At 38.2% G+C, this 25,561-nt stretch overlaps 1 protein-coding gene across 9 annotated transcripts in view; it reads left to right on the top strand.

The window, feature by feature from the left end:
• LOC144224157 (uncharacterized) overlaps positions 1–25,561 on the top strand; it is a 53,685-nt gene that overhangs the window by 3,760 nt on the left and 24,364 nt on the right. Inside the window, exons 1-6 of one of the 9 annotated variants that reach the window (XR_013332963.1) lie at positions 554–832; positions 2,442–2,563; positions 5,971–6,109; positions 6,965–7,097; positions 7,748–7,824; positions 21,541–21,654. The gene's annotated coding sequence lies outside the window, so the exon portion shown is untranslated. The other 8 variants (XR_013332964.1, XR_013332960.1, XR_013332961.1 and 5 more) reach the window with 8 other exon arrangements.

Below are 25,561 nucleotides of genomic sequence, written 5' to 3'. Positions count from 1 at the left end.
CCCGCGACCCCCTCCCCCACCCCCGCCACTTCCCTCCTCACCCTCTCTGGGGCTTCGGTGCCTTCATTCCCGAGCGGCCATATACCTTGAATGGGTCATTCCTGCCTGCCTCCCTAGAGCTGCCTCTCGAAGCCCCGAGGTTGAACATTAACTAGGCGGAGCTATAGAGTGGGGTAAAACGTTACATATAAAAATGAATCATCTATCCGATCCTGGGAGAGAGGACCTATAGAGAGCTCCGCGCCTAGAGCTGCCCCGGCTGCGTCCCCGGCCCAATGCACAGACCCTTCTGNCGAACCCGCCGTTCTCCTCGAGTGGCCTGATGTTTAGGCTTTCTAACGCCATCGAATTTCCTTTCCTTTCACACCTGAGGTACACAGGTCTGGGGCAGCCTCTCCTATCTCAGCAGAGTTAGTTGGGAGTACGTGAGGCTCGAGGAGGGGACGCTGCCCGCAGGGTCGAGACCCCAGGCTGGTCGGTCGACTCCGGGAATCGGCCGCCAGCCCTGGCGCTCCGGACGGACCCTGGGAGGCAGGCTGGGCGGGTNGGCAGAGCCCAGACGCTGGCCCTGGCCAGCTGGGCGGCTGAAATCCCCGCCTCAGGTCGCATCCCCATCCCCCCTCGCCTGGGCCCTGCCTGTTTCCGACTCTGACTTACTTATTTACTTTTAAATATAAGTACTGACTAAACCCACTTGCCCAGTCAAATATACAGAAATGGTGAAAAGATAACAGCGGGGAAAGAATTCAAGAGAGCGCACCTCCTCATTTCTTATGCCCTCACCTGGAATCATTAGCAACTCGTGGTGCTTGGTAAATCCCTGAGTAGAAAGGTGATTCCATCTGTATATCTCTCTCGCGCCCTCCGTCTAACCTCCCCATTCCCCTCTCGCCCATTCAAGAAAAGAGAGAAAGTTAGGTGCTAGCAATAGAAAGCTGGAATGTTATATAAAGCTTTCAGGAGTTGTCAATCAACCTGCAGAATAATTGTACTTCTTGGGATGATTGGTTTATTTCTATCCGGAGTAGCTGCTTTCCTCAAAATGTGGTGCCTGGCCCATAATAACCTCTCAGTAAAGATTTCTTTAACAGGACACCCCCTACTCCCCACCCACACATTGGAGTCTATCTGTGACCTGTTCATTGAAGCACCATAATATTTACTGAGAGCATTCACCCAAATCTTTGTACTTAGGAGTGTGAGAAAGTGGTTGTGGTGGTGTATGCATCTGGTGTGAGCTGTGCATCATTCCATTACTCTCATGGTCATGCCTTAGCTTCTTAAAAAACCACTTCTCTAGTGTGTTTATAGCCTGTTCAGTGATTGTGAGAATTTCTGGCAGGAGGTAGAAACTGGCAACAGTGACATTCAGGAAACAAGGTTTCAGAGGCTCAGCAGGCATCAAGCATGTGGTGAATATCATATAATTTGTATTAGTTCTAGGAGAAATGACTTTGAATGTAAGATGTTGTTACAGAATGTTCCTCACTTCATATAATATCAGTGCTCTGCCTTCGGAGCACACAGTAATCTGTGTGAACCCAAAGAGCAATACAACCCAAGATTGTCATCACCCAACTTTGTGTTGCCCCACTTCTCCATGAAAAATAGAATTGGCTCAAATGTTCTACCAGTTAGCTCCCCAGAGGGAATGAACACATCAAGGCAAAGAAATAAAAAGAGGTATGAGTCACACTCAGTTGGCCTACAGTGACTTAGAGACACAGAGAAACATAGGTGGAAAAAGGACATTTACTTTTAAAGGTGCAGGTAGCTGGGGAAAGGGATAAGATAGAGGGTATTGCAGTGTTCACTCAAACTGTCTTCTCCCCCATCGAATTACCATGTTATCTGACACTCTCAATCTATTTGTGTCCTGGGTAACAGACAGTTTGACCAAGAGGTCATAGACTAGAGGGCTTGGGTGATTGGAAACAAGTTTGACAAGAAAGGAATTTGGGTGGGGTGCCACCCTGGAGGTGGAAAGATGAGGCCACAGTGGCGGCGGCCGCCTGGCAGCCCCAAGTCTCTGCTGGACTCTGCATTCACATGCATCGCCTTGTCAGGGAACAGAGGTGAAGAGCTATCAACACAGCTTTATGGACAAGAGAAACCTGTCTGTCTCTTCACGTCGCTTTTCTTTCCCTTCTCTTTATTTCCTGCCATCCTCGTTTCCTCCTCCTCCTTTTGCCCTTTTCCATCTCAGTTGGCTCTCCCCAGAATTCTGGCTCTTGGATTATCCTCTACTTGTCTCCTCTTTTGACAAGGCTTCCGATTGTTTGTAGTGTTTACAACTCCAGATATAAAAAGTGGTTTATCCAATCAATAGTCTACTTGTAAACTATTTGTATTCATAAGTATAGAGTGCTTGTATGCACAATAAAGGTGTCAGGGCCAATAAGTAAAACATGCAACAGCGGAATATATATGTCTTTTCACAGCAACAGAGGGACCGTGAACATTCTTTTACAAAGCCCCGTTGCTGGCTGCATATCCTGGAAGGGTCAGTGAACACACTCCTTTCATCCCAGGAAGCATCACCCTTGGCATTATGACCAGCAAGGTGGTAAATCTCAGTTCGGTTTACTATTCGCAATTTGGAAGCTCCTCTTCTGCCTGAAACTACCACCTGTAGACTTGGACGGGTTGTCAAAATTATGTGTTCTAAAAGAATAAAGATACAGTTGCGTGTGAAGTTTATGTGCTAACAGGATTTACTTTCTGCATCTTTCTGTATAGAGGTATTTGTTGTTCTTGTACTATATCCTATTGTTATTGGCTCAGCAGTATTTATGGGAGTGATTTTTCTGCCTTTTACGGTTGGAAAGCAACTTCATTGTCATCCTCCATTTTCAGATTAGAACTTAGTAGAAAGTTGTGTGTCTCCACAGAAGATTTGTCCCATTACCACCCTTCTTTGATTCCTTTTCCTTTGTAACTTCTTCCAAAATCTCCTTTAGAGATAATTCTAAATCTCACAATTCTCGTCCTTCTTACTTTTTAAATTTCATTTCCGGGCACTCAGTGTTCCCGTACCTGAAAACTCTAGATTATTCCTTTGTCAATTACCATGTGGGATGTATTAGTGTGAGTTGAGATTTTGGGGTCATTTTCTTTTAAGCGTTTTTTTGGGAGCCTGGAACAATACTTGGCAAATAGTAGGTGTTCAATAAATGCCGACTGATCAAAGGGCATAATTAAAACTTTTGTACGCAAAGATCAAAGTTCAAAGATTAAAATCTATTGAATTGGCATGAATTAAATCTCAGATTAATTCTAATTCATTTCTAATTTTCTCTCAACAAATCAGATATGTGAAAGAATTCCACAGCAGAAGTTTCATCTTAATATTTTTTTTATCATCACTACCATCAGTTTTATTACATCAGAGCATTTTTAGGATAATGAATCAAATCGTTCATCATTCTTAGGATGATCATCAGGGCTTGTAAGATAGTGGAAAATTTTTAATGTTTCTTAATAAAATAGCTTGGAGAATATGTGGTGAGGGAGACACTAAAGAGATGTGTATATGGTGGTTGGCAGAGGCGGCACATAGATGACAGATGTATCTAGCCTATAATGTCAGGATATAGGATCGTGTTACTGGTTAAGATATTATGATCTCCAATCTCCACAATTATTTTACACACTTAACAATTTCACTCTTCATAATATATTGTAAAACATAGTGCTTCACAATATATAGACAAAATTCTTTTTTCATCTTTATAGTTAGAGATAATAAGGAACTTGAAAAGTTAAATAAAAAATGTTAGTCAACCCTAGAACAACAAAAAAATATGAATGCAATCAGATTCTACTAAAGTCAGACCAAACAAACCACAGTTATTTTTATTTCTGCTAATTATTGCCCCATAAGCCTCCAATATTTGTGATTAATTTATTGGTGGCAAAATATTTCCTAGATCACTTACCCTATTTACCCCCCACTTGCCAACTGCTATCATAAACAATAAATACATTTCACCAGAACAGTAGGAAGATTGGCATTACTGTTGATAAGACAAGTACGAAACATTTTATAATTCTTGTTATATACCAGAAAAAAAAAGGCTTTTTATATTAAAAAAAAAAGTTTTAATGTTTTATTTATTTCTGAGAGAGAGACGGCATGAGCAGAGGAGGGTCAGAGAGAGAGGCAGATACAGAATCTGAAACAGGCTCCAGGCTCTGAGCTAGCTGTCTGCATAGAGGCTGACGCGGGGCTCGAACCCACGAACCGTGAGATCATGACCTGAGTCGAAGTCGGACGCTTAACCGACTGAGCCACCAAGTGCCCCCCTCATACTTTATTATGCTAAAAAACAGACACACACATATATAAACAAACAAATATATAAATGTGGGGGCTAAAATGGCAGAGAATTACAATAAGATGAGTTTAACAGTGCCACCATCTCTACATCCCTACCTTGCTGTTCTTTAGAAGCCACTCTAGAGAGCTGAAGATTCCAAAAATCAAGGGGGAAGATGAGTGGGAAACTGTAAGATGTGATAATAGACAAATTACCTTTGATTGGTTCAGGCACTCTAATCATCAGTTTAAAAAAAATGATCTACACACTCAAGAAACAATGGGCCAATATTATTTTCACAGTACTTGAAATGTATTTTGTGCCATTATATTTTGACCTGATTTTATGTACAATCTTTTCTAAATGTAACTATAGGGTGATGCAAAAGATCTGATTTATTGAATATTTCTATGAGCTAAGCACTGCGCTAAGTGTTTTTCACATATTATCTCAATCAGTTCTCACAACAATCCTATAAAATAGATACTGTTTTGTTTTTATTTGTCAGATGAGGAAGCTGATGCTCAGAAGTGACTTGCTTCAGGCTGCCTGGCCAGTGAGTGGCAGGATCAGGCCTAGAATAGGACTCAAACCAGGCACAGTCTGACAGATCAGGCCAATCTAAACAAATGGCCACTGTAAAAGAATTCAGTCTTCTGTATTACTTTCTGTTGATGTCATTAGAAAATGCCATTCATAAAAGACATAGATTAAGGAAATATATTAGGAGTGCTATGAAAATAATGTTGCCTAGTTAGTTTATGAAATGATTAGTGTTTGAAAAAATGATGATTATAGTAACAGACCATCAAGGGCAAAGTTGTTCTACTCTTCCACGTGTGCCTCAAGACACGTTTCTTAGACTAAAGTAATAGGTATGACCTCTTAAGCCATTTTCAAATGTGACATTTTATTTTATTTTATTTTTTTTTAAGTAATCTCTACCTCCAAGGTGGGGATTGAACTCACATCCCAAGATTAAGATTTGCATGCTCTACTGACTGAGCCAGCCAGGTGCCCTTGAACTATGACATTTTAGATATGATAGGAAAAGGAGCAAACTCTTGCAAATATTAAAGAATGAATTTACACACACACACACACACACAGCAGTTGGTATATTATGAAATGATTTTTCCTTGGTCTTGTACGTTATGACCTGCTTCTTCCTTTGTTGCCTCTCCTGACCCTTCATTGTCACTTTCAATGCTAACTCTAAGTATCAGCTTAAATATCTCTGGAAAACACTTCGTTGACATCTTGGCATTGGATTAGGTCAAGGTACCCCTTCTGTGTGCGCCCATACCTGTATCAAAGCACATAACACACTTCCATGAACTAAAGACTTTTGAAGATTATAGGTCAGTTATTTTTTAGCATGTTTTTCAGTTTGGTGTGTGTGTGCGTGTGCGCGCGCGCGTGTGTGTGATATTTTCATGTGATTAGATTCCAATTACATATCTTCTGTGATATTCAAAAATATCACAGAAGTGATGCTGTGTTCTTAGGCACACAATGCCTGCTTAAACAATATTTCATGATGTTACATTGCTTACTTGGTTTAGGTGGCATCAGCTAGCTTCTCTATTGTATTATTACATTTCCTCTCTTTGTAGTTAGTATTTCACAAGCATAAAGCATTTCTTTACAGTGAGAAACTGAAGCCTCCTGCCAACAGCCATGTGTGTAAGCTTGGAAGTGGATTCTCCAACTGTCTAACTGACTGCAGCCCTGGTCACTAACTTGACCACAACCTAAGCTACTCCGAGATTCCTGACCCTCAAAACTGAGTGAGATAATAAATATTTATTGTTGTAAGAAGTTAAATTTTGAGTAATTTGTTACATTGCAGTATATAACTAATCCACTACATATGGACTTCCTATCTTCCAATAGTTTCTGTCACTTTTTATCTATGACAGTCTTCCCACTTCTTCGCAGTTAAGGGTTCTCTCTCTCTCCCCCGACCCGCACCATTGTAATAGCATTTGGGGGAAAATAGAGATAAATCTATTTGATGTGCTGATTTTTTAAGCTTATTTTTTTATTTTGAGGGAAAGACAGCACAAGTTGGGGAGGGGCAGTGAAAGAGGGAGAGAGAATCCCAAAGGCTCCATGCTGCCAGCATAGAGCCCAATGAAGGCTCAAACCTAGAAACTGTGAAATCGTGACCCCAGCCTAAACCAAGAATGGGACCCCTAACTGACTGAGCCACCCAGGCGCCACTTAATTTGCTGAATTTTACCAGAAGTCCAAGGAGGTGAATCTTAAGCACAGATTTGAAGGAAGGAAAGGATAGGACTTAGTGATGCTGTTTAAGAAAAACATTTTGAAAAAAAAAAAAAAGAACAAAGAGAAACATTTGAGATAGAAGAAATATGAGATAAACGCTGAGACAGAAAAATAAACTTAAAGAAAATAAGAAGCAACTGAAAATTGTATTTTATTTTATATTTAATAAATAAAATTCTGATTTTTAAAAGTATAATTTAAGAATATTTCTTTCGTTTGCCCAGCACTTTCTCCTTCTGGAAACAGAAGTGTCTTCTTTTTGAAGGAAATGCTTTTTTTTTTTTTTTTTTTTACTTAAACTGTATTGTTCTAATGGAGGCTGCCAATTATAGAAATGGTCTCTCTGTTCACAGGAGGAGGCATATGACCTAGCCTGGCCCTTTGGTCCCTCTCTGGGAGTTTTCAAGTGAGATTGAGAGAGAAGTAGTCCTCTCATAAAGAGATATCAAAAGTGAGGTTCCCCAAGGCCGAAGGCTGCGGTCTCTGGTAAGACAGAAGGCTGACTCAGAGAGAAGCACAGATGACAGTTGAATGGAGAGAGAGTCTAGCCTGTCTAGAGTCCCTGTTTCTTGTTCCTTGAGTTCCATGCCCTTCCTGAGATTTTGCTACTCAGGTCAGTATTTATTTCCTGGTTTTGTCCCACTAAAATTGGGTTTCTGTTACTTTCAACCAAAAGAATTCTTGCTTCAATAGAGTGTCCCTTTTCCTACCCCCATAAATGTCTTCTTCCCTGAGGAGAGTAGAAGAAAGTGCTTTTGGAACCATGATTTAAGATTGTTTGGGTGATCCTCAGAGGAATCAGTGTAAGAAGAAAAATCTCATCTTCTAGTGCCCTCTGCTAACACTGTCTGGGAAGTGTCGAAGGGGTGAAGGAGAGTTGTGTACACAAACACACACACACACCTGTTAAGTTTTTTTGCCAACACAATACTATTTATTGAAAGTCTATTATATTTCAGGCACTTTTACAAACATCTGTTCTGCATTAGTCCAAGAAACTAGATTTTTCATACAGTTCCTAATTATAGATGAGATAATACTTTTAAAGATAAAAGATGTCAAATATTAGTTTTTCCAGGAAGAAAAAGTTATGAGCAAAGACTCTCATTCAGTGCACCTTTCTATACCTTTTCCAGGTTTAACCACTATTTGGATGTCTCTTTGGCTTTATAGTGAAAGGCTATCCCAAGAAACTGAAAACAAGATTTCAAAGGTAAATGCTATCACAGTAGTACTATTTGATTTGTTTCTAAAGACATTTTGAGAAAGATTATAAAAAATGAACAAAACCCCAATTCAACTATAACTAAATAGCGTGACTTGCCTTGAAATTCTAGCCTTATTCCTATACATTTGTGTCCTCCAAAGAAACTGACTGAAATAAGCCAGCCCAAATCTGTATAAACAGACTGAAGTTTGGGAGAGCTGTGATGCTAAAGGCATTAATTTCACATCTGATTATTACCTTGAAACTTGGACAATTAGTGTTTGTCCAGTAATTTCTTATGTATTTCCACTCCACCTTGTTCTTCCTGAGGGAAAATGATTACAACAGCTTAAAGCTCTTTTCCGAAGAAATTTCCACACTGGCAAAGGTACCAACTTCTCACTTTCGTCCTGGGTGGTCTGGCACAGAAATTCCCCAGTGGCTGGGAATCTGGAGCCTGACTGGGCCTCCCATAAGCTACAGTATTAAACATTTTTATATGTAATCTAAGATGTGAACTATTACAATTAAAAATAGATAACTAGATTTTTCTCACTAGAAAATTGTAAGAAATTCCCAGTGTATTCTGTAGAGTTAAGGCTATAAGTTTATCTCAAAAATTAACTTTTTTTGCTTTCTTTGAAAAATATACTTATTTTGATTCCTTACTTGGTTCTTCCATTTTTATCCTGTCTTCTATACCCTTCTAACGTTTTTCTTAATTATTAAATATATATGCATATTTAAATTATAATTCATAATGTTCTTGTGTTCTAAATAGTTCGTGTATTTAATAAAAAACTGTCAAACACTTCTTCAAATACAATAGAAGGGAGAAAGGTAATAATTATTTATTAAGATAAGTGTGTTATACTGAACACCTTGTAAATGATGACAACAAATCTATGAAATTGGCATTTGTTCCCATCTTACAGATAAACTGAGATGCCAAGAGATTAATTGATGGCTGCAAATCATGTAACTAGAAACTGGTAAAACCAAATTTAAATTTGGCATTGTTTGACTTCCAGCAGTTTTTCTCTTGACCACACTATACTGTGTTGATATTCACCACCCTAAATCAATGTATAATACTTAACAAGTCATCCCATGATGGTTCCAACTCAGGAAAAAGCACCTCTAAATAAAGTAGGTGTGCTAAATACTACACATGGAATGATACGACCTATGTTCTCGGGGAGCTGAAAATATATAAGGAGAGATAAATCATGTAAACACATAACTGAACCCTAAGTTAGAATTCAGTAGGTACCTTAGGAGTGGTACAGAGTAAACTGGACTTTCAGAAAAGAGTGAGAATACTTCTGGCTGGAAGGATTAAAGCATCATGTTTGAGATAACTTTTGATTTTGGTTTTGAAAGATGGGCAAGGCTTTAACAGAAGTGGAAGGAGAACATTTCAGGTACAGGAAAAAGTACAGTAGAGATTTAATGGTAGATGTGGAATGAGTTTAGTGGACAAAATAATCCACTCTGTCAAAGTAGTGGAAGTAAGCTAGAAAGCTAAATTTTAACTAGAATGTGGTGGACATTGAAAATTAGACTCAGAAGTTTGGAGTTCATTGTGTAGGCACTGACTGAGTAGATGGGAGTGAGGTTTTTGAGCCGAGTAATGAATGGATAGATGCTGTGGTTTAGTAAGTTAATATGACAAGGATGTGTAACCGTACTGCAAAAAGAACTAAAAGGTTTAAATTGGGGTATGCTGGAGATAAAGGAAAAGGTAGAGCTGAGAAAGCTAGCCAAAAGACTACTTTGGATGAGAGGGCTTAGAGAAAGGACAAATTCAACAAAGTTTTTGAGTTTATACAATTGACTGAATGATGAGCCCATTAGCAGAAATAGGGAAATGCTATTCATTTAAAGAACAGTTTCCTAAGTTAGGAGAACAAGAAAAGGAATCATGGTAAGGCACTTAGTGAGAAATATAGTTTTGGAATCCCAATATTTGGATTTTCCTGATAGAGAATTCAACAATTGACATGTTCAACTAAGACTGATCTCACTGAAAAAGTGAATTGATGGCAACCTATCCTGGTTGTAAGGCAGTCAAAAGCTTGCTCAAAACTTTTTACTTATTTGTCAACTGTATCAGAAAATCCACATTATTAGACACCCTGATATGGATTCGGACATTGACAATAAAATGTCCCTAAGTGTTATTAGGTGGTTCAACTTCTTCTTTATCAAAAATAGTTAAATTTTGATTGAATAGAGGGAGACTGAAAAAGATTATCAGCTTGGAACATTGAGGGAAGACTTTGGTAGGGTAATTGGTACAGGCAAGAGGAACTGGGTACCAAGAAGCTTCGGAGAGGAGAGTTCATGATCTGTTAATAATTTATTAACCAATTTACCAGTTAAAAAGTATTTCTTAAGGATCTATGAGCTTGGAGCATTTTGCTAAGTCCAATGGGAGAAAACAATTGCAAATACATGGTTTCTATTCTTTTTTTTTTTTAATGTTTTATTTATTTCTAGGAGAGAGAGAGAGAGAGACAGCGTGAGCAGGGGAGGGTCAGAGAGAGAGGGAGTCACAGACTGAAACAGGCTCCAGGCTCTGAGCTGGCAGTCAGCACAGAGCCCGACGCGGGGCTGGAACCCACGAACCGCAAGATCATGACCTACGCGAAAGTCGGACGCTCAACCGACTAAGCCACCCAGGCGCCCCACGTGGTTTCTATTCTTAAGGAGTTTTAGTGAGGAAAGGATAATGAATTTATCGTATCTCATAATTTTGCCAAAGGCTAATAATTTGTCCACAGAAAGTTAGCATATAACTTATAGTTTTCAGGTTTTTCAAACTAGAGAATTTAAAACATTGTACTCTTCAGTTCTCACTTCTTGAAGATTTTGCCTAATTGGTCAGTCTTTCAAAATATATTAAAATTCCTGATAAATTTGGAGCTGCCCACTGTTTAGCATACTGCACAGGAAAAATGGACCCTTATTTATATGTGACAGAAAATGAATTAAACATATGTGTCATTTCTATAATGGTGTAGGTGAAGATATGTGTACTTATTTTATCAACTGAACCTATAAATTGGTAACATTTTTATCAGTGAAATACATTTTTAAAATTCCATAATCTATCATACTTATCAATAATTCAAAGCTATGGAGTGTTGTTGGTATGGCAGAATTAAAATTTGAAAAGATCTGAAAAGGTTGGGATACATAGGGGCTCCTGAGTGGCTCAGCTGGTTAAGCATCCGACTTCAGCTTAGGTCATGATCTCACTGTTTGTGAATTTGAGCCCTGCATTGGGCTGACAGCTCAGAGCCTGGAGCCTGTTTCAGAGTCTGTGTCTCCCTCTCTCTCTGCCCGTCCCCTGCTCACAGTTTCTCTGTGTCTCTCAAAAAATGAATAAAAACGTTAAATTTTTTTTTAAACAGTTGGAATACATAATTGAAACTACAATTGGAGTTTAATGACAGATACAGGTAATTTTTAGATTAAGAAACCAATAAATGCCAAAATGGATGAAGCTGGCTTAGTAGAAACTCCAAAAATTAAATTATCAAAGATTTTAGTGGATGTAGCAGCCAGCCTTCATAATGAACCCAATGATTCTAGGCTCCTATAATTGACATCTTCTTGCAGTCCCCTCCCACAATGAATAAAATTAACCTAAGTAGTTAATAGGATATTGTGGAAATGATGATGCGTGACTTCCACGGCTAGAAAACAAGGATCATTTTAATATAGTGGCAGAAAGTAAAGTAACACTGTCACCTGAAGTGACGTGGGAACTAGAATATATATCTGACACAGTAGATGACCTAGTTAAGGGATTTTCAGTCACAGTGTTCAAGGTGCTGCTTGATTTCTTTTTCCTGTTTATAGTCAAATATGAGGAATGAGGGAGAAAAGCCAAAGGAAGGACTGTCAAGCCAAAAAAAAAAAAAAAGCCAATACTTGTTAGTCTTGGAAATTGCCAGCTTCTCAAGATGGGAAACAATGCTAAAACAGGGAAATGGTTTATTTTTCTCTTTTAAGTTTTGTTTTGTTTTGTTTTAAATTTACTTAAGTAATTGCTACACCCAATGTGGGGCTTGAACTCATGACCTGGAGATCAAGTTGACTGCTGTTTCACCTGAGCTAGCCAGACACCCCCAAAGAAATAGTTTCTGAACAAAGATCAAGTCCAGGCATTCCCAGGCAATTATGGTATAAAAATGAGGGTAAGGTTGTAAAATTCTTTCCTAAGACCTTAGAAAGATCTTATGACTCCAGACAGCCATCCAGTCAGACATGAGGGCTTCTAGCTTAAATCCCTAGAAATCTCAATAATTCAGTCCTTCAGTAATCTCAGCAGAAACCCTAAGTAGAGAAGGGGTATCTCAAACAGATCTATAAGTGTGGCTTTTGATAATGGAGTACACCCCAGGAAGATTCATAGGAGACTCACAAAAATTTTTAGAAGTATTTAATTGTTAGAAACAACAGTACCTTGAACTGAAAAGAACATAGATAGAATAAAAGGAAAAAAAAAAAAAAAACTTTGGACCTGAAAACTACAGACAGAAACCAGACTCAGAAAACTACACAGATATAAAGATACAAACCTAGGCTACATTTCATAAAAAAATAAATCGACTCAGAAGGCAGAACCAAAAGCCTAAAGGTCAGATTCAAGAGTCGCAGAAAATCATTCCCAGGAAGCAATAGGAATAAGTTCTAGTGAAAGAACTAATATCTGCCTAGGTGGACTACAGAATTGCTATGGACCAGTGATTCCTGTATTCCTCATTTCCCCCCCTTTGAACAAGAACATCTAGAGTGGTTATCCTGTTCCTTCCCTACCACTATATGTTGAGTGTGTGTCAGCAGGGGTGGGGAGAAGGCGGATATCTTATTTCTTTAGTTCACAGGTCTCCAGATCAAGGAACTGTTTTCAAAGAGCTATGCTCAAGGAACCACACCCAGGAAGCCTCATCCACATCTGGGCCTGGTTAAGACGACCAGATTGTAGACTTTGAGTTGATACTGTAATGGGATGAGACTTTTTGTGTACTTAAGAAGGGGAGAGTATAATGAACCTGTGAGAGGGTGTTTAGTCTTTGGGGGTAGAGGATGGACTCTAGTGTCACCCTCTGATATAACCCCCAAATAATCCTTGCTTCCTGATATTTATGCCTCTGTGTAGTCCCCTCCCAGCTGGGTAGGGCTAACCTGGATAATTAATGGTAAATTATGAAAACGACAATGTGTAGCTTTAAGGACTGGAACACAAAAGATTTCATAGCTTCTGCCTTGCTATTTCTTGGATCCCTCACTCTGGGAGAAGTCAGACATCATGTCACGAGGACCCTCAAGCGGTCCTAAGGACACATAGCTCCATGTGGTAAGGAACTGAGCCATCATGAACTTCACTGCCATGTAAGTGAGCCATCTTAGAAGCAAATCCTCCAGCCCCAGCCAAATTTTCAGAGGACTGTAGCCCTACCTGAGATTTTAACTGTAATCTCATGAGAGATATTGAACCAAACTATCAGCTAAGCTATTCTCAAATTCTTGGGCCACTAAGTTGCTTTTTTTAAGGTTTTATTTTTATGTAATCTCACTACACTCAAAATGGCACTTAAACTTTCAATCCTGAGATCAAGAGTCGTATGCTCCACCAACTGAGTCAGCCAGGGGCCCCACTGAGCTTCTAAGTTTTGAGGTAATTTTAATGCAGCAATAGATAACTAATACAGTGAACTACAACCTCATTGTGAGGCAGTAGTATGAAATGCCTGCTTAAAAATGTTATGTGTTTTTTTATTTCATCAGTGAAATAAAGTTTCCATATCAATTATGGTAATAGTCCATTTCTAGACTTATATTATTTTAAGATACTGTATATAGCCTGAGTCACATACTTTGAAAGGCATTGCCAAAGTCCCTGAGAGTACTAAAGGACTATCAGGATAGTGCAAACAACATAAAATAACATAAAGAGGACCTGAGAACAACTGGTGATAACTTGAGTAGACTTAGGGGTGACAGTATCTGTACATGTGTTTAAAGCAGTAGCATAGGAAACATGTAATAGATATATCTCACATAGACTGTGTTTCTTCAAAGGAAATAAAAAGAACAAAAGGCTAAAAATTATAAAATGGTATATTTATTTTTTATTTTTTTAATGTTCATTTATTTATTTAGAGAGAGAGCATGAGCAGAGGAGAGGCAGAGAGGGAGAGAGAATCCCAAGCAGGCTTCACTATGACAGTGTGGTGCCTAATTCGGGGCTCAATCTCATGAAGCATAAGATCATGCCCTGAGCCGAAATCCAGGGTTGGATGCCTAACCAACTGACTTAACCAGGTACCCCTAGAATGGTAGATCTTAAATAGCATACAAAAGCATTTTTTTTGATGCTTCCAACTTTCTAAAAAAAATAATGACTTCCTTATTGGAAGAGCTGAAACACAGGCTAGATTATCAACTATAGAAAAATGCAGTACAGAAAAATCCTGGGCTAAGATGTTGGATAAACTTTGCAAAGTGTCTCGAAGATTGCTTTCCTATCTGATCTAAAATACATTTATTTGCTCAGTTACATGCAATAAATAACAGATTTTTAGGAATTCCCTTACACAAACCTCCAGAGTCTTATAGAAGTTTCATCACAGATGACAGAGTGGGCATGTTGCAGATCTGTGAAATGTAATTAGTGTTTTCCCCATTACATGACCATCTAGAAACAAAGCAGAAAGACAACGTAAGAGGGAAGATACCTCTTGTTCTCCTTATTTTGTGTGAAGATTAAAAAAAGAAGAAGAAGACTTCTCTGGGATAGATGTATTTTCTGAAACTAAGGTTTGGATCCAGGGGCGCCTCGGTGGCTCAGTTGGTTAAGCATCTGACATTTGGTTAGGGCTCAGCTAATAATCTCATGGTTACATGAGTTCAGGCCCCTAACTGGGCTCCGTGCTGATGGTGCGGGGTTGGCTTGGGATTCACCCTCTCCCTCTCTTTCTGCCTTCTCCTGCTCACGCCGTCTCTGTCTCTCTCAAAGTAAATGAATAAACCTAAAAAATTTTTTTAAAACAAAGGTTCGGATCCAGCTTTGGCCTCATTTTAAAGCAGAACATTGCAGATTAGAATGATTTATAAGATTTAAAGTCAACTTGCATATCATAAAATACAAAGTATTAGGTAAGCATAAATCATTTTGTCCACTTGAGAGTCATTTCATTATCTGTTGCTTGAGGTTCATCTAGAGGGTCTATCACATGCCTTACATACAGGTAAGGGTTAAGCTTTTAATCAGCTAAACAAAGTCATATAATTGCTGATGACAGAGTTGGGGAAAGAATAGAGATTTCTTAATTCTTTAATTAAAATATAATTTATTGTCAAATTGGCTAACACACAGTGTGTAAAGTGTGCTCTTGATTTTTGGGGTAGATTCCCATGGTTTATTGCTTACATACAACACCCAGTGCTCATCCCAACAAGTGCCCTCCTCAAAGCCCAAGGTTTCTTAATTCTTCTTTTAAATTTTTAATTTATTTTATGTTTATTCATTTTTGAGAGAGAGATAGAGAGAGATAGAGTGCAAGCAGGGGAGGGGCAGAGAGAGATGGAGACAAGAATCTAAAGCAGGCTCCAGGCTCTGAGCTATCAGCACAGAGCGGGACGCTGGGCTTGAACTCATGAACGGTGAGATAATGACCGGAGCAGAAGTCATGCACTCAGCTGACTGAACCACCTACGTGCCCCCTGAGGTTTCTTAATTTTTAATGTAATACTCACAGAGCTATATTATTATTTTTTTAAGAAAAAAATAAAACAGCAGAGAAGATGAGCTAGTGTCCTCACTCTTAAAAATACCTCCGGAATTATTGCTATGATAATATTTACAGTTATAAAAACAATATGTCTGGAATACTTTACTAACTAGGTAATCATGTTTAATGTAATAATATTTTGAAACATAAATGTGGAAAACAAAACCATAATATTTTGCCAATTGTTTCTGAAGTATGAAAGAAGTCTTTCTCAGTTTTACCATCTATAAATTGGGATTAATACTAATGTATAACATATGAGAATGTTATGCAAACATTGATTTATCTAGTGTGCTTTGAAGATTCTTATAATTGTGAAATATTTTTAAAGAACAGTTTCATTTCTCAAACTTATTAAGACAGTAATCACATTTCTACTAGAATAATGTATATTAAAATGCCAGCCTTAAGTCTGAAGTAAACATTTTTTTTTTTTGATGTTACACAGGCTCAGTGTTCTGAGCTCTTCCCCAAGAATGTAAAAGCCCATTTGTAAGTTGCTGTCTTAGAAAAATCCTATGTTCAAGGTCTTTTCTTATCATTGCTCCCCCAGGCTAAGCCTCCTAAGTTATTTGTCTACCATCTTTATTTTTATTTTATATTACCAGTTAGATTAGGTAGAAAAATACATAAGGCAGAGTATTCATAAATACATCAACATTCACACATGGATACTTGCCTTTCAAAATGTTAGTTAATATGCCAAGATTTTTAGATTGTAGTTCATAGTTCTTAAGTTCTCTGCTTTATAACTTAGGGGTGGGGAATGGCTGGCTGCTTTCTTTCCACTTCTTACAAAATATGTCCCCAGTCTGTGAGCCTTTGCCAGTCCCTGGGATCCTCTGGGATTAACATTTATAAGCTGAAGATATATAAAAAGCGAAGGGCCAGCACTTTCTAAATAGGTATAAATTTGTTTCCCTTGCATTGGTAAAATGAAGCAAGCTTAGTCATTATTAAGGAGAAGGGAGAACACTCATTTTTCAACACATGTTGCAATTAAATTCAGGTTCCTGAAAAACTGAATTGGTCTGGGTTTAGAATCTGGAAAATTTATAAGAAAGCATATTTCTAGTAATGGTAGGAGTATCCACTTTTAATATTGGATGGCTATTTATATGTGTCAATATTAAATATTTAAAATTCTGAAAATTTAATGTATTTGGTTTCACTCTTAGAAAGGCTGATGGCTTTTTATTTCTAAAGCCACTGTTAAACTTTGTTTGAAGGCTTAGTTTTAAGGACATTATAGCTTGGTCAGAATGTGGAGTATAATTTTTTATTGTTATTTACTTATTTTCTATAACGGGAGCTAACGTCATGTAACTTTAAAAGAAAATTAATTTTACTTATTTTTTGAGGAAATTAATTCTAAAATGTAGAATGAATGGATTCCTATTTTCTCAGCTCCCTATAAATTATATGCCAATAACAAAATATCTCATTGTTATTGGGATACAGAATATTTATAAAAGTTCAATATTCCTTTTCTTTAAGTCATAGCTTAAAGTGAGTTTTCACAGTGTTTGACTTCAAAAAAATTAACCCATTCTCAACTTGTGTAATCTTTAGCCCAATCTATTTCAATTATTCTTCCTTAGTGACTCTGATATTTACACTTTAATTTATAGTATGATAATATTTGAAATGATGCTGTCAGTACAACAAAAATATACATCTTCATATTTTAGAATATAATTTCATAGATACTTTGATACATTATTATAGTTCATAAAAGCCTGTGGTTAACCCAGTACATTATAACACTGTAGAAACATATACTGTTTTAGATGGTGCAGTGGGAAAGAAGAGAGATTCACTGTGGAAAACACTGATCATTACCAGGAATTCCTTTGTCATGTACCCTTTTCCTTCATTCTTAAGTAGGAACACAATCAAAATCATCCATCCAATAACACAAGTATTCAGATTGCATTTTTTTGGAGAAGAGTTTTAAGGAAAGGAGTTTGGGGAATGCAGTTTGGAACATCTGGCCCATCCACATACAAATAAATAGTAGTAAATACTTGACTTGGAAGCTGCCAGAATTGACAATTTAGATTCTAAACATGTCTTGTATGTTGGAAGACTCTAAAACTTTTCTTTAAACTTTGAGTTCTTGTGATGATTTTCCAGAGATTTAAAAAGAAAAAAGAAAAAAAAATTTAAAAAGGAAGACATGCCACTCCTTTCAGTAAAGACTTTAGCTTTTTTTAAATACACAGTTTTCTTTTGAAACATGAATATAATTAGATTGTGGACAATTTTATTTTTTTAAATATCCATTTTTTAAATGTTTGTTTATTTTTGAGAGAGAGAGACAGACAGAGTGTGAGCAGGGGAGGGACGGAGAGAGAGAGAGGGAGACACAGAATCTGAAGCAGGCTCCAAGCTCTGAGCTGTCAGCATGGAGCCCCAACAGAGGGCTCGAACCCACGAACCAGGAGATCATGACCTGAGCCGAAGTCAGATGCTTAACTGACTGAGCCACCCAGGAGCCCCTCGGACAATTTTATTTTTTTAAATATCCATTTTTTAAATGTTTGTTTATTTTTGAGAGAGAGAGACAGACAGAGTGTGAGCAGGGGAGGGACGGAGAGAGAGAGAGGGAGACACAGAATCTGAAACAGACTCCAGGCTCTGAGCTAGCTGTTAGCCCAGAACCCGATGCGGGGCTCGAAACCACGAACCGTGAGATCATGACCTGAGCTGAAGTCGGACACTTAACCGACTGAGCCACCCAGGAGCCCCTCGGACAATTTTATTTTAAAAGGATCAGTAAATCGTGAGCTAACTTGGATCTTATTCTTATTTATCTTTGTATCCCCAATCTTAACGGTATTCAGTACCAGGTAGAAATTGACTGAATAGTATTGAACGAAATATTTTAAAAATAAAACTACATTCAAAAAATATAGCATCTTTGATATTATTAAAACATGGAATTCAATAACAGCTAAAGTTTATTGCATCTTCAAGGGCCAAATCTGTATCATTTAAAAATAAACATTTAACAGGCAATCAAGAGTAAAACAGGCACAGTTGTATAAATACTACTCGTTAATTCTATATTAATTGTTGCTTAAAATGCTTTTCTGGCTAAAATGTCAAGTAATAAATATAGCAAATGGGATCCAAATCTGAATGAATTGAAGCTAAGTCACAAATAGCCAAACTATAGAAAAGTATAGCAGCAGTGTAAATTGGTCTGAACATCTGTCCCGTATGTTGCTAACTAAAATAAGTTATCTTCATTTAATTGAATTGGAGTTTATTTGCATTTATACCAGACACTTGGAAACTAGCTCTTAAACTGATTGGTCATTATGGATAAGACACTGTGCCAACTTAGTGGGCAGTAATTTCTTGTCTAAAAGTATAAATGTGTGAAAATTAAAACAAAATGGGGATGCTGACAGATGTTCAGCTTCCGTATTACTAACTTGGACTTAGTAATTCTCTTTTCTCCTCAGATGTTTTAAGAAAACCTCCAAATAACCCTTGAAATCACAGTACATCTGTACTGAGATCTCTCTCCTGAATTCAGCATATCTTTATTCTCAAATTATATTGAGTATCCAGATCCACTCTAGGACAACTGAATATATAGAGCTAAGTAATACTCGTTTACTAAAAAGAATTGCTCCCTCTAGTGAATTCACAATATTACTTCACTTTTTGGCACTGCTGTGCCGTGTAATTTAATAAATGATATAAATGATGATGACTATTAGGTTGATGATAGTGGTCTGGCCTACTTTTGCAATATTAAATTTTCATGTTTTCTGTGCTTGAATTATAAGGAAGTTTTATAATGATTGATTGGAGCTGCTTTCTCCATATTTTAGAACACTACATTTAAAAACCCTGCATTGAAAAAATAATTTTTTTCTAAAATTCTTCAGATTACTTTTGAAACACATTTGGTACCATGTTGTTTGATGCCTATGGCCCTGTTGAGATTAGCAAGGTAAAGGGGGGGAATTAAAGCAGTCGTCCCAATAATTAAAAGTGGGTCCTGGTGGAAATATGTTTAACTGGAAATCTAAGTCTAGATACAGTGCTTATCTTTGCTCTGGTTGTCATATACCTCAGAAAAGTAACACATTATTAACCTTATTTCTCTCTACTAGTCAGATATGCTGTGTAAGTAATGATACAGATATTAAAAATTTTGAAATTTTTTGGAGTGTTATTAAATTTCTATTATAGTACGTGAACATAAAGTAAATTAGCCGCACTGCTACAAAAGGAGAACATTCTTAAGTTCCCAGTCTGTTAATGCAGACCTTGCTTAAAGGAAGGAGAAATTAAAATAGAGAAGCTGTCCAAATGACTACATTTATATAACTGATTACCTTAAATGTAACAATAATAATTGAACAAAACAAACGAAATCAGTCAAGACTCACTTTTTCTTCAAAAGAAGGATTCCATTTTCTGGGGAATTGAAGTTATCTGGATAATTATTTCTGAACTGAGCCGCTTTGCCTTTGTAAAGCCTTTTCACAATGTAATTTCAGTTAAGATAGCGGATAGCGTGGGTTACCAATCCTACCAAGTTATTTTTTTCTGCATCAATATGAGTAACTCCATCAACTTTTATGTAGTTTTCACCTTCCAAGTGCTTAGCAAATATTAACTCATCACGGCAGCACTCCTATGAGGAGGTGGGAATTTTTAATAAATAAAAGATAATAAAATATGCTCTAGATTAATTTACTTGAAAGCACCTGTGAAAGACAAGCAGAGCAACTCTAAAAAATTAAATGATTATATTAATTATGGGAAAGAAGGTAATATTGTTTTATGATTCAGTCTCCCTTGAAGTAATTTCAGGAGGAACTCCTGGGAGTTAAGGGCCTGCCAAGGTTTAAAACATTTTGTCTCCACTCCCCTTTCTCAAGTGGAGGAACAATTAGCAGTATTTCCATGGGGACGTGACTAAGTCCAGGCAAAGTGCAACCCTCGCCTCACGCGGTACCCGGCCGCCCCTCCCCTTTCCCTTCCTAGGGGGTCCCGGGCCCACCGTGAGCAGAAGCCCCGCCCCGAACACGTGGCGCGCGCCTGCGGCCCCCCCTTGGCCGCTTGCCTCGCCGGATTCCGGCCCGGAAAGTCCAGTTCGGTCCCGGCCGGGGTTTCAGTCACCTCTGCGTCTCTCCCGAAGCCTCCTTCTTCCTTTCCACGACCACGCGGGCCTTTTATTTTGAGAGACCTGGAGCNGCACAGGACCTCGCAGGCGCTGCCCTGGTGGCGCGTCGCACCCTCAGCGGGGCCGGGCGGAGGAGGGAGCGCAGGCAGTCATCTGCGGTCCCTGAGAACAAGGAGGCCGAGTCACATACCAGGAAGACGTGCGAGGTTTCCCACGTTCCCGAATGTGGAGCCTGATGACAGTCCAGGGAGGCGACGAGACGGGAAGCTGCGTGCTTGGCCTCTCTCGTGGAGCGACCTGAGTCTTCCTCGAGTCCCCAGTTTGTGTTAACGGCTCTCGGTGGTTTTCCCAATTCCCAGTCCGTGGGAACTTAGAAAGTGCCTACCCCTGGATGTTCACAGGGTTTCTGACGGTTCCTGTAGACAGTGCTCCGTGTCGAGCCTTGTTAACCCCAGGGCAGTAAAGCTGTCCATATGGGCAAACGTCACATCCCAGCAAAACTCCAAAGGTAGTATTTCCTCCAAAGGTAATATCAGTGTTTTTGTAGCAGTAACTGATGAGAAAATACAGTTTATTCGTTCACTCATTTTTAAATTTCCAGAAGTGGTGAGAAACCAAGGCTTTGGATAAGTAGATTCACGTTCCAAGGACAGAGAAGTGCAGGGAAGAAAAAATATTTATCTGGCCCATTCCCAGCCTTTCTCTTGCACTGTTGGGGGTGGGGGGAGGCTTTGAAAAGATGACACGATATTTGTTTCTCAGGTGGAAGAGATGTTTCTGTTTTCCTCTCCGAGTATTTCTACTTTGGGTCTCTCCTGATTCAGTGAGAGAAGACTAAGTGAGAACTGGACTTCAGTTGACCAAATCTTCGTTCAGGTTTTTTCAGTGGTTTCATTCCTTATAGTAAAATACTGCCTTAGATCATTGTTAAAGCTGCTTAACACACTTGGCTCCGAACTTCTGCAGGTTCCTTGGATGAAATATATTTTCTGCTCAGAGCATATAGTAAGAGAAATAAAGGCATTTGGTTTCTGCAAGGTCACTTTGTAAAATCCTTAACCTGCCACTAGAGGCTGCCCTTCTTTCTTACTACGTGAGGACTAGTCTAAAATGAAGTTTTTTACACAGCCAGTAAGAAAACTGGGAATTACTTTGGAAATTGCATTGTTTTCCATTCACATTTTGGGTCTGTTTCCCCCTGATAACAGTTCTTTTCTTTCTTTGAAACAATTATCATTGTTGTTATCAAGTTTGGTTCCTATCAGTTGTGCTTGATGGTTTGTTTTTGGTATTCAAATAGAGGACGAAGGCACTTTTCCTTTTGGCTTATGCTTTTTTTAAATTTCAGCACAGTGTGTAGTCCTGGGCTTCTTTGGGTCGCTGTCGCTGAATTTTCTTTTTGCAATTAGAAAACTCACTTCTATTAAGGTCCATTTCATGACCAAAATGCGCTGTGTCTATTGCATTTCTTATTAGTCGTTAGAGAATTAAGTGGTTGTTCTCCTTTACCTGCTCTCTTTTTAATAAAATATGTTCAGAAAGGACTTTTCAAATAGGCAAAATATAATTAGATCTCAAGCAAATACTGAATGAGTACAAGGTGAAGATTTATGAAAGGTTCTAACAGCTGATACAGGCTTTATCCCTCATCAAAGGCATATTGCATTAAAAATATTTTAATTTCTGACAAGTGATACCAACCGCATAAGTGTCAGATGGCAAAGGACTAATCTGCAACATGAGACTTAAAGTAAACATTCAGCTTTCCTACATAATTCACAAGACCTGCCCTTTTTGACTTCCAAATATTGTAATTTCTGAAAGGGACAAATTTTAGTATTTATTGAGCTCCTGCTATATGCCAATTACTCTGCTAGGTGTCTTATCTATCATCATCTCATTTATCATTACAACAGTCTTATGAAGCGGTATTAGCACCTTTTTTTAAATGAGGAAATAGACTTAGTGAAAAGTAACTTGTTCAGGATCCAACAGCTATCAAGGGGTGAATCTGAGATCAGATCTGGTCTGATTGATGCCAAATCCCATCCTCTTTCAACTCATCACAATCCAAGAAGCATAGCAAGAACAAAGGTGCTAGTAAGACATCACTCATACATTTCATAAATAGTTATAGAATTTTACCTTCATTAGCTAACTTCCATACTTTATTCATAATTTCCTTAGTTTTTATCCAATGTTCTTTTTCCGTCCCACGATCCCATCCAGGATACCACATTACATTTAGTTGTGTGTCCTCAGGCTCCTCTCAGTTGTAAGAATTCCTCAGACCTTCATTACTTTTGAATTTTTAAATTCACTTTTTGTCATTATTTTTGTCAGTTTTGAGTACTGGTCAGGCATTTTTCAGAATGTCCTCTTATTATGATTTGAAGTTTCTCTCATGGTTAGTCTGGGATTCTGGGATTTTGGAGGATGAAAACAGAGGTGAAGGGCCATCTCATTGCATCATATGAAGAGTACATACTATCTGTATAACTTATCACTGATGTTGACTTTGAACACCTGGCTGAGGTAGTGTTTGTTAGGTTCAACACTTAAAGTTACCTTTTCTCTACCTTCCCCTGCTGTACTCCCTGGAAGGAAACTGTTGTGCATAGCCTGCATTTAAGGATGTGGGGAGCTATGCACCACCTCCTTGAGGGCAGAGGATCAACATCAATTATGTTGACTTCTGCACAGAAGATTTGTTACTCTTCCCCCTGTGTCAATTTATTTAATCTTTTATTCAGAACAGTGTGGACGTGTGGATATTCCTTTTATACTTTGGGTTATAATTCATTATGGCTTCATTTATCAAATTAATTCATCTTTGGCCATTAGGAGGTCTTCCAGTTGGCTCTTGTGTCCCTCTGACATTCCCAGATGCTATGAGTTTCTTTGTTTTGTTTTTGAGCATCTCCTTACTTTCTTACATCTAGAAGATGCTCCATGCTAATCTAGGCCTAAAATTGACCATTTTCCCAAGGAACCCTGGTTTCTTTTGTTAGAGAATAGTATTAGAAACCAAGACACCGATGCTAAGGTGCTCAGTACTACTGAGCTGTCATTACTTCTAGTCTTTTTCAGCTGACAGGTAAAAGAAAGAATGTGTATATACTGACCTTTCTATATACATATATCTGTAAATATCTCTATCTGTAACCATCTGTATCTATATTAAGGTAAATGTAAGTTCATACTGATGCCTGAAACTCTAATCGGTTACCATATGGATCATTCCCTTGCTTGTCTGTAATTGCCATTCCAGTAGTGCAAAACCTGGCCCCTACCATTTGCTATCCATTTGCTTATTCATTTCTACTGTCTGTATATAGTGATATTAGGATTGTTAGCCAGAACTCCCATGGAAAACAACTTTATCAACAAAGCACAGTGCTTGAATATATAGTTTCTTCTGTCCTTAGTCAAATAGACCTCATTCATTTTCATAGTTACAGAGGTCAGCACCTTTCCCTCTACTCCATTCCCTAAGGTTGTAAATACATTTGTAGTAAGTTAGATGTCTTGGTCACATTCTATATTTGATCTGAAATACCCTGACCTCATAAATGATTTTTTTTCTAATTTGCACACGTAAATGATTATTCTTTGTGCTGTACAATTTTATGGGTTTTGACAAATGCAAGAGATTGGACTTCAGATATAGATTTTGGAGACATCCCTATGTATATGACAGTAAAAGTCATGCAAGCATGGGGCCCTGGATAGATCCTGGATAGAGAACATGTGGAATAAAAAGCAGGAGGAAGGAGTACAGAATGCTGGGAAGGACCAACATTTAAGGGGCGGCTGCAGGAAGAGAAGCCTGAATGAGAGAAAGAGTGGTCAGTATTACAAAAAGAGATGTATTAAGAGAGACCTCTAAGGAAGCCAAGGGAGGAAAATGTCAAGAAGGAGGATGTTAAGGGTTGAAGTCCTAACTCCTAGTACCTCAGAATGTAACCATATTTGGAGGTAGGGTCTTTAGGGAGGTAAACAAGTTAAAATGATATAATTAGGGTGGGTCTTAGTCCAATATGATTAGTGCCCTTATAAAAAGGGAAATTTTGGACCCAGATACACATACAGTGAGAGTACCATGTGAACATGAAGACGGCCATCTAAGCCATGGAGAGAGGTTTGGAACAGAGCCTTCCTCCACAGTCCTCAGAAGTAACGAACCCTACAGACACCTTGATTTCCTAGCCTTCTGAACTGTGAGACAATATTTTTCTGTTGCTTAAGCCACTCAGTTTGTATGTTTTTTTGACATGTTTTTGTTTGTTCATTTTCTTATGATAGCTTTAGCAAACTAATGTAGAAGTGGTCAGTTATCTTGTTTGTTAATGATTGTTTAGGTAAGATAGGAAATGAAGAAAATGCTCATGGACTTAGCAATTGGTGCATCAGTGGTACTTTGGCAAGAACCATTTCCAGTGCAGAAATCCTTGTGGTGGCTTGAGGAGTGAATAGTAGGTGACCAAGTGGAGACTCATCATAGCTTTTGCTTTAAATAAACTTGGTCATGCAGACAAGGAAGGTAGTTTGTTGAGGGTCTAGTCACTTCAGGCTTCCCACTTAGTTGTACTTGATTGTCTTAAATCTGTCCAGCTTGTATTTAAAAAAATCAAGTTAACATTTCTAATTCTTTATTTTCAGTATATTATTTCTCTACTCAAAAATTTTTAGTGGTTCTGTTATGATTTTGTTAAGTTACCCTTTGTCGAGTTGAGCACAGGGCTCCAGACAGTGAGTTGTTGCTCAGAAACAGACAAGAGAA

This window comes from Crocuta crocuta, unplaced genomic scaffold (genome assembly GCF_008692635.1).
Source record: "Crocuta crocuta isolate KB4526 unplaced genomic scaffold, BGI_CrCroc_1.0 scaffold52, whole genome shotgun sequence".
Lineage (NCBI taxonomy): Eukaryota > Metazoa > Chordata > Mammalia > Carnivora > Hyaenidae > Crocuta > Crocuta crocuta.
Note: the sequence above shows the minus strand (reverse complement) of the source record. Positions and strands in the feature narration are given on the sequence as shown.